Source organism: Grammomys surdaster, unplaced genomic scaffold (genome assembly GCF_004785775.1).
Source record: "Grammomys surdaster isolate TR1022 unplaced genomic scaffold, NIH_TR_1.0 233, whole genome shotgun sequence".
Classification (NCBI taxonomy): domain Eukaryota; kingdom Metazoa; phylum Chordata; class Mammalia; order Rodentia; family Muridae; genus Grammomys; species Grammomys surdaster.
Window position 1 is genome coordinate 1,268,604 of NW_021604678.1, and position 8,458 is coordinate 1,277,061.

Below are 8,458 nucleotides of genomic sequence, written 5' to 3' on the forward strand. Positions count from 1 at the left end.
ACTGTTCAAGCAAATAAATCAATTTACTGAACGATTTTAAAAGAAGAGTCATAACCATATGCAATATCTCTCTAAAAAGAGTCAACTGACCTAAACACATGATTTTGTGAACAAAAATCAAAGTGAAAAGAGCCATCAAGGATTCTGAAAAAAACAAAAAGAAGCTTAAAGAAATAAACACGACAATCAATCAACACAATGAACACACAAGATCCGTTGGAAAGGTACAATTTCTGTCTGACACACTCTCCTCTTTTGACACAGAAAGAGCGCTGGGAGACCTGCTGGGGAGAACGGGGAGAGGTAGGAGGAGGCATGACAGGGACACAATTTAAACGTTGTGACAGCTTTGTCAAAGGAGTGAATGGCTTCAGGCATTCTCACATGTTAACCCTACTGTAACAGTTACAATTCTTGCATTGCTGAAACCCAAGAACCAGCTCTTTGTGTCTCTGAGTATCACAGTCTGAAACAAAAAGTCAAGTTTAAAGCTTTGCTACTTAGCTGTGATTTGTCTTAATATTCCTGCTTTTATTTTCATTAGGAATAACCTAGAGCCCTGTAATAGTTTCTCTGAAGCCCCATGTATACACTTTCAACACCTAGTAGGACAAGCAATTTCATGGTGAGCTGTGGTTGTGACAGTTTAGTTTGAAATTTTACTGGGTGAGGAGTCCATGCTCAGCAGATATTTCTGGCCATTTCTTTTTTTATTAAAACATTGCTTATAGGGAGAGATAAGCCAACCAATTATAGATGTCACATTGCTACAACAGGGCATAGTATTTTGAAAATGGTGGGTGGGAGGAGTTCTCATTGTCTCCTCTTGTCTGATCTTCCTTCTGTACTCCACCCCTTTGTCAACACCCCTCATAGCCTGTCCTCTGTAGAGGGCGATGGAAGAGCAAAGAGAGGGAGGACTTAGGCACTGGCTGAGGGGATACAGTGCTTCTTCCTGCAGACAGGATTTATGTTGGGATGATGACTGTTTGAAATGAAATCCATAGCACTAGATTTAAAGCAGCATTAAATGATGTCAACCCATGATTCATAATCACACCACTGTGCTAGATGCTTGAGATCTGCAGCAATGCCTACAGGCTCTGTCTCCCCACATGTGAATTAGACAGATGTCTACGGTTTGGAAAAGAAAAAGGTCTGTCTTGTAACATTAAATTGCTAAGATATTATTTGTGTGTAAACAATTCCAGTATTACATCATTTAAGACAAGCTTTGTCCTTAAAACATTTTACTGTGAAGGAAAATGAAAATGTCACTCAGAGTTTGGTCTTGAAGGCACTGGAGTGTCTCCTCCTTTGACTTTCCTGTTGTTGTTCCTTCTGTGGCTTTTCCTTTAGAATTGGTAAAACCCCATGATTAGGCTGCACTTGACTTTAAATAGCAGAGAGAAATAACTCAGTGCTGCCAAGTTAGGGAAATCGAGCAGCCAGGAGCTGAACGGCGCTGCTTCCTTGTCAGATTGGCAGTTCTGACAGATGGCTACATGGGGTTAATTTGAATTTCTTGCCTTCTGAAAATCCTAAGGCAACTGCTCTCTTGGGCGCCCGTTTCTAGCTTTAAATCTCTGTCTCCAGTGAAATAGACAAACTGGCTGCTCAACCTTAAGAACAAGTAAATCTTCTTAAGTACTTCTCCCACCAGAGAGACTTCTGAAGGTTCAGTATGTGCCACAGCCAGGGCCAACACACACAATGGGAAAGGGACAGACCAAAACCTTTCAATGGAGGCTAATTAGGAGGTAAAGCCAAGTGGAATTAAGGGGCTAGATATGGTAAGAAAACAAAAGCAAAAACCAGTCTGTTAGAGTGTAGGAACAATAGTTTTAGAAAATAAAATAATAATTATTAAAAAGCTAGATTTTTTCCACTTTTGTGGTTAAAAAAAAAACCCCTTGGATTGAAATCTATTTCTAATAAATAAAAAAGAATTGAAATCCAGTTTTTTCTATAGAAATTAGGTTTTAAAGCCAGTGGCTACAATGTATCTATCATCTATCTATCTATCATCTATCTATCTATCATCTATCTATCTATCATCTATCTATCTATCTATCTATCTATCTATCTACTTAGTGAGTGAGTGTGTGTGTGTGTACACATGCATGGGTTAGAGGGACAGCTTGTGGAAGACAATTTTTGTTGGCATTTAGTCTAGGCTCCGCCCCACAGTTACCTGGCAACAGCCACGTGTGCCTGACCCACTATAAAAGGGGCTGCTTGCCCCTCCTCACTCTCTTACTCTTCTGCTCTTGCTTCTCCTCTCTCCCCATTTCTCTTCCCCCTTTCTACGTGCTCATGGTTGGCCTCTACTCCTCCCCTCTCTTCCCCTCCCTTCCTTTCCTTTCCTCTCCCCTCCCCGCCCCTCCCCTCCAGGCTTCTCTGTCTCTGTCTCCTTGGGCCCGGCCTCTGTCCCCCCCCCCCATTTCTCTGTCTCTACTACCTTATCAACTCCCCTCCCCATGGCCTGAAAAAACTCTATTCGATATACCATTGTGTGGCTGGTCCCTCAGAGGGAGAAGGGATGCTCCTGCATGGGCCCACAGAAGCACCCCCTTGCCCCATACATACCACGCCTCCACCAAACATATCTCTGGTCTCTTATCTTTTTATAAAACACGACAGTTTTGACCTTCTACCTTGTGCTTCTCAGGGATTGAGCTCAGGTCTTCCTTCAATCTCCGTGCTAAGAACCCCGACTATTTCGCTAATCCTCGTCTTAATTTTTAATTATTTATTGTTTTCATTTTGTGTCAGACTGGGGGTGGGGTTGTTCACAAAGATTCTCACAAAGATTATCTCAGAATCTGAGCTGACCACATATTATTCATGTCTTGTACAGAGTGGCCAGTTGGGCTTCTTTGACCTGCTTGTGTGTGGGTATCGTGCTAGTCAGTAATTGGCCTTTCCAAATACTTTCTAACTTGGTAAATTGGACCGAGAGGAACATGGTGGGTTGGTCAAAGTAATGATAAAGAAAGAAAATAAACATTCTTAGAAACTAGTGAAGTGTCTGATCCATGCAAATATTTTCAGTGTGCTTTCCCAGGAATAATATATAAGAGATTGCTGGATAATGGGTGGGCAAATCCTGCATTCAGAAGACAGCTAATAAGTCTCCAGTTACGGCGCTCCAAGGCAACATTTCCTCCTGGGAGCATTGGCAAACTAGTGCACTTTGTTTTTTAAAACAGTACTTTTGAGGCACGCACGGGGAACATGGCGGCGGCGGGTGTTGTGAGCGGGAAGATCATATATGAACAAGAAGGAAAGGCAAATGACCAAGACAGCTTAATTTCAGGAATGTTGCGTGTTTTAGAAAAGGATGCCGAAGTAATAGTGGACTGGCGACCATTGAATGATGCATTAGATTCTTCTAGTATTCTGTATGCTGGAAAGGACTCCAGTTCAGTTGTAGAGTGGACTCAGGCTCCAAAAGAGCAAGCTCACCGAGGATCGGAACACCAGAACAGTTATGAAGCAGAATGGGACATGGTTAATACAGTGTCGTTTAAGAAGAAACCACATTCCAATGGAGATGCTCCAAGCCATAGAAACGGGAAAAGCAAATGGTCGTTCCTGTTCAGTTTGGCAGACCTGAAATCAATCAAGCAAAGCAAAGAGGGTCTTATTTGGTTTTCTGTCTAAAGGATGACGTCATGCTTCCTGCTCTGCACTTCCACCAAGGAGATAGCAAACTACTGATCGAGTCTCTTGAGAAATATGTGGTGTTGTGTGAATCACCACAGGATAGTAGAACCCTTCTCAATTGTCAGAATAAGAGTCTTTCACTGTCTTTTGAAAAAATCTTCTTGATGAACCAGCATATAGCTTAATACAAAAAATTAAAAAGGATCCTTATACAGCAACCATGGTAGGATTTTCCAAAGTTACAAACTACATTTTTGATAGTTTGCGAGGCAGTGATCCCTCTACACATCAACGACCACCTTCAGAAATGGCGGATTTTCTTAGTGATGCTATTCCAGGCCTGAAGATAAATCAGCAAGAGGAACCAGGATTTGAAGTCATCACGAGAATTGATTTGGGAGAGCGACCTGTTGTTCAAAGGCGGGAACCAGTGTCCCTGGAAGAATGGACCAATAGCCTGGACTCTGAAGGAAGACTCGTCAATGGTGAGAGCATGAAGCAGAGGATATTCAGAGGGGGTCTTAGTCATTCATTAAAAAAGCAAGCATGGAAATTCCTCCTGGGTTATTTTCCATGGGATAGTACCAAAAAGGAAAGAACTCAATTACAAAAACAAAAAACTGATGAGTACTTCAGGATGAAACTTCAGTGGAAGTCTGTCAGCGAGGCACAAGAGAAGAGAAACTCACGCCTGAGAGACTATAGAAGTCTGATTGAGAAAGATGTCAACCGGACAGATCGAACAAACAAGTTTTATGAAGGCCAAGATATTCCAGGGCTGATTCTACTTCACAACGTTTTGATGACCTACTGCATGTATGACTTTGATTTAGGGTACATACAAGGAATGAGCGACTTGGTTTCCCTGCTTTTGTACGTGATGGAGAATGAAGTGGACGCCTTTTGGTGCTTTGCCTCTTACATGGACCAGATGCATCAAAATTTTGAAGAACAAATGCAAGGCATGAAGACCCAGTTACTCCAGTTGAGCACCTTACTCAGATTATTGGACAGTGGATTTTGTAGCTATTTAGAATCCCAGGATATTTTTATTTTTGCTTCAGATGGCTTTTAATCAGATTCAAAAAGGGAATTTAGTTTTCTAGATATACTGTGATTATGAGAGGTAATGTGGACTGAACTGCCCTGTAAGAATTTTCATCGTCTTCTGTGTTGTGCTATCCTGGAATCAGAAAAGCAGATAATGGAAAAGCATTATGGCTTCAATGAAATCCTTAAGCACATCAATGAATTGTCCATGAAAATTGATGTAGAAGACATACTGTGTAAAGCAGAAGCAATTTCCCTACAGATGGCACAGTGCAAGGAATTGCTGCAAGCAGTTTGTGAGATCCTGGGACTTCAGGACAGTGAAGTTACAACGCCAGATTCCGACACTGATGAAAACGTTGGCACTCCTTGTCCCATATCTGCATTTCCAAGTAGCACCTCTCCCATCCTTGCTGCCAGTGAAGCCAAAGACGACAGTCTAGCACAGACATTAGCATCCGGAAATGCCTGCAGATCAACACCTGCATGATCATTTGTCTTACATTTTTTAAAGAGATACTTTGTTACAATTCCTTTTTAAGTACATGAAAGGTAGACATTCACAGTCTTGGTATTGATCATGCTTTAAGTTTTATGGAAAGACAGTGAATTGATGTTCTTGTATTAAAGCTTTACAAAGTTCTAAACTAATTATTTTTGTAGTTACTTCTACCAAATAGCCTTTCCTTTCCAGTAACATTCCTTAGTATTTTTATAGCTAAGCACATTTTATTTTGTTGCTGGTGAACCAGTATTGGATAAATACTACAAGTGGAAGCTTTGGAAATTATGCACTTTGAAAAGCATTCACTGTGTTTACTCTTTAGTGGGCTTTGGACTTTATTACATTAAATGTTGAGCCTTTATAAAGCATTCTAAGCTGAGAAGTAAATTTTTACTCAGTGATGAAACTTAAAATACAAACAAATTTGGTTTTTCTATTGTTTACAACAATATTCATCTTAACTATTTATGCTGGTTGAATGTGATTTAAATAAGAAATTTTTACCAACGTAGCTAGTATGTGGATAAAGAACTATTTCAACCTTAGCAACTGGATTGGCAGTATGTTTTTTTTTTTTTTTTTTTTTTTTACAAAGAACTGTTTTTCACTTGTATATAAGCTGTATATATATTATGAGTATAAGAAAGCATAGTCCTATTTTCTTTAACTGAATAAACTTGACTACTGATTTATAAGATGATTCAACAAAATTAATACATGGCTTCAATATAAGATCTTTTTCAAAACTATGTTCTTAACTGAACATTTATTTAATGAGACTACATTGAACCCTGTCTATACCTGGTGTAAATCACTGTAACCTCTTTACTAATAATGTTTATTATCTTTCCTAATGCTGCACTAATTGGTTAATCAGGTCTTTACATTTTTTAAAATATTCTTTGCAAAAAGCTTATGTCAGAAATTTCTAGGCACTGTCATGAGTCTCAAAGGAATATATTTTGTATATGAATGAAGCTATTTTTACCATACTGTGTTGCATGTTTTTAAGTTCTGTGGAATTACCATAACAAATTCTGTTTTAATTGTAATTTGTTAACTCTTGTACATATCATTAAAATAAAGTTAAAGCTAAAACAAAACAAAACAAAAACAGTACTTTTATTTCAACATTATGAAGTTAGCCTAGAGAATTTCACTTATTGCATATACAAGCCATTGTAACACTAATTCATTGTCACAGATTGCTTTAAACAATCTTTGAAATTTTCTTTATTAACTAGAAGAATAACCAAGCATGGGTGTACAGATGCTTCGTTTATCTCAAGTAACTGGATGCCTCTGCTCTGCCAAGTATATTCAAAGATGAATGAAACTGACATCCAGATGGAAATATGTATGTTACATACCATAAAGTTAAGAAGATAAAGTGACCAAATGCTAGGTGCTGTATATTATCCCATTTGAACATCATAAAGTGATGTACGTATGCATAGAAACACGTGCTACAAAGTATTTTGTGTTTGTTTTAAATTTGTAGCAATTCTCCTGTAGCCTCTCCCAGGCACTAGATTGCAGGTGTGGGCCATCACATCTGGCTGAGAACAAAGTTGGTATGTCCTTGGGAAATTCCTAATAATAATAATAATAATAATAATGATGGGTGTTTTGTCTGTATGTTTGTCTGTACACCACATGCATACTTGGTGCCTGCAGAGGCCAGAAGAGGGTGTTTGATCCCCTGGAGGTGAGGTTACAAGCCGTTATAAACAGCATGCTCAGGAAGAGGAACTAGTACTCTCCAGGCCTTCTGATATAAGTCCTTGGCTATCTCTGACCTCAGTGGTAGCAAAAGGTAGAATCAGAACCTAGAGAAGCCATTGGATTTCCAGGATGACACCACTTAGGTAGTCCTTGCTGGTAATCTAGAATTGGGACAGGAAAGACCAGTGAGCTGAGTAGTTTACTAGAGGTGGGAGTCATGGGGTTGGGGACGACATCTATTAGAAAACCAGACAAGGGATGGATGATCCAAGGAAGATTAGTTCCTGTTTTGTCCCAGTTCTAAGATGGAGCTGTGCAAATCAGACTGTCCTGTCTGTCTTTGAGATCTTTGATATGCATTGATGTTTTCATAAAACAAACAACCCACTGTATACTCTATTCAGTATGAATAAAATTCTCAGTAATTTAGACACCTTCATTGTATATCAAGCAAGACACAGACACACAGATAGATACACATAGACACACATACAGATACACACCCCTACACACACAGACACAAACATACAGAAACACAGACACACACAGATATACAGTTATATACACATAGATACCCATATAGATATATACACATAGACACATGTACAGATACACACCCATACACACAGAGACACAAACACAAGTACACATAGACACACACAGATACATAGACATAAACATACATAGAGATACAGACATACAGTAATACACATGTAGACTCACATACAGATACACACATAGACACACACAGACACAAACACAGATACACAGACACAAGCATACACACAGATACATATACACATATACACACAGATATACACACATAGTCACACACAGATATAAACAGGTACACACACAGGCACACACAAAGATCCACACAAACACACACACATACATATTCTTTAATATATAATACATAATATAACACATTAATGTAATTTTCTCAGTCTGTATAATGTTACTTGTATGTAAACCTTGCACTGTATTTCTAGTATTTGGCTTTAACTTTTTCTTTTTTTTTTTTAGTGTAAAAATTTAAAAAATCCATTCATTGAATAAAATGTCACTCTTCCTGGATTCTCACAAATAGCCAAGTTAGCACACCACTAATAATCAACCGTGTGAGTGTAGACTTCACAGGAAGAAGCATAAATACTATACTGGTGTAAAAAATTACAGAAGACACACACTCTAAGTCTATTGAAAAAAGGTATTTACAGGAGCTAAAATAGCAAGTTCTTGTTAAGTTGTTTGTATTTTTCTTAGAAAGGGATTGTTTAAAACAGGAAATATCTAACTTGGAATATACATTAATTTAAAGACTACACAAGCTGAAATAATGTTAGAATTTGACAGATGATACACTCAGTCTCCTGTACTGTAACTCGGTTTGGGATACACAATATGCTTATTAGGACAATTGGTTTATTTCTGACAAATTGCGGGACGCTGCCCTGACATTTCCCCAAGAACTGCAACAGACTTTCTAAACCCTAATGGACAAATGTC

General features: G+C 38.7%; 1 pseudogene; it reads left to right on the forward strand.

The window, feature by feature from the left end:
• The first annotated feature begins 3,237 nt into the window (after positions 1-3,237).
• Positions 3,238-5,209, forward strand: LOC114626358 (annotated as a pseudogene).
• The last annotated feature ends 3,249 nt before the right edge of the window (positions 5,210-8,458 follow it).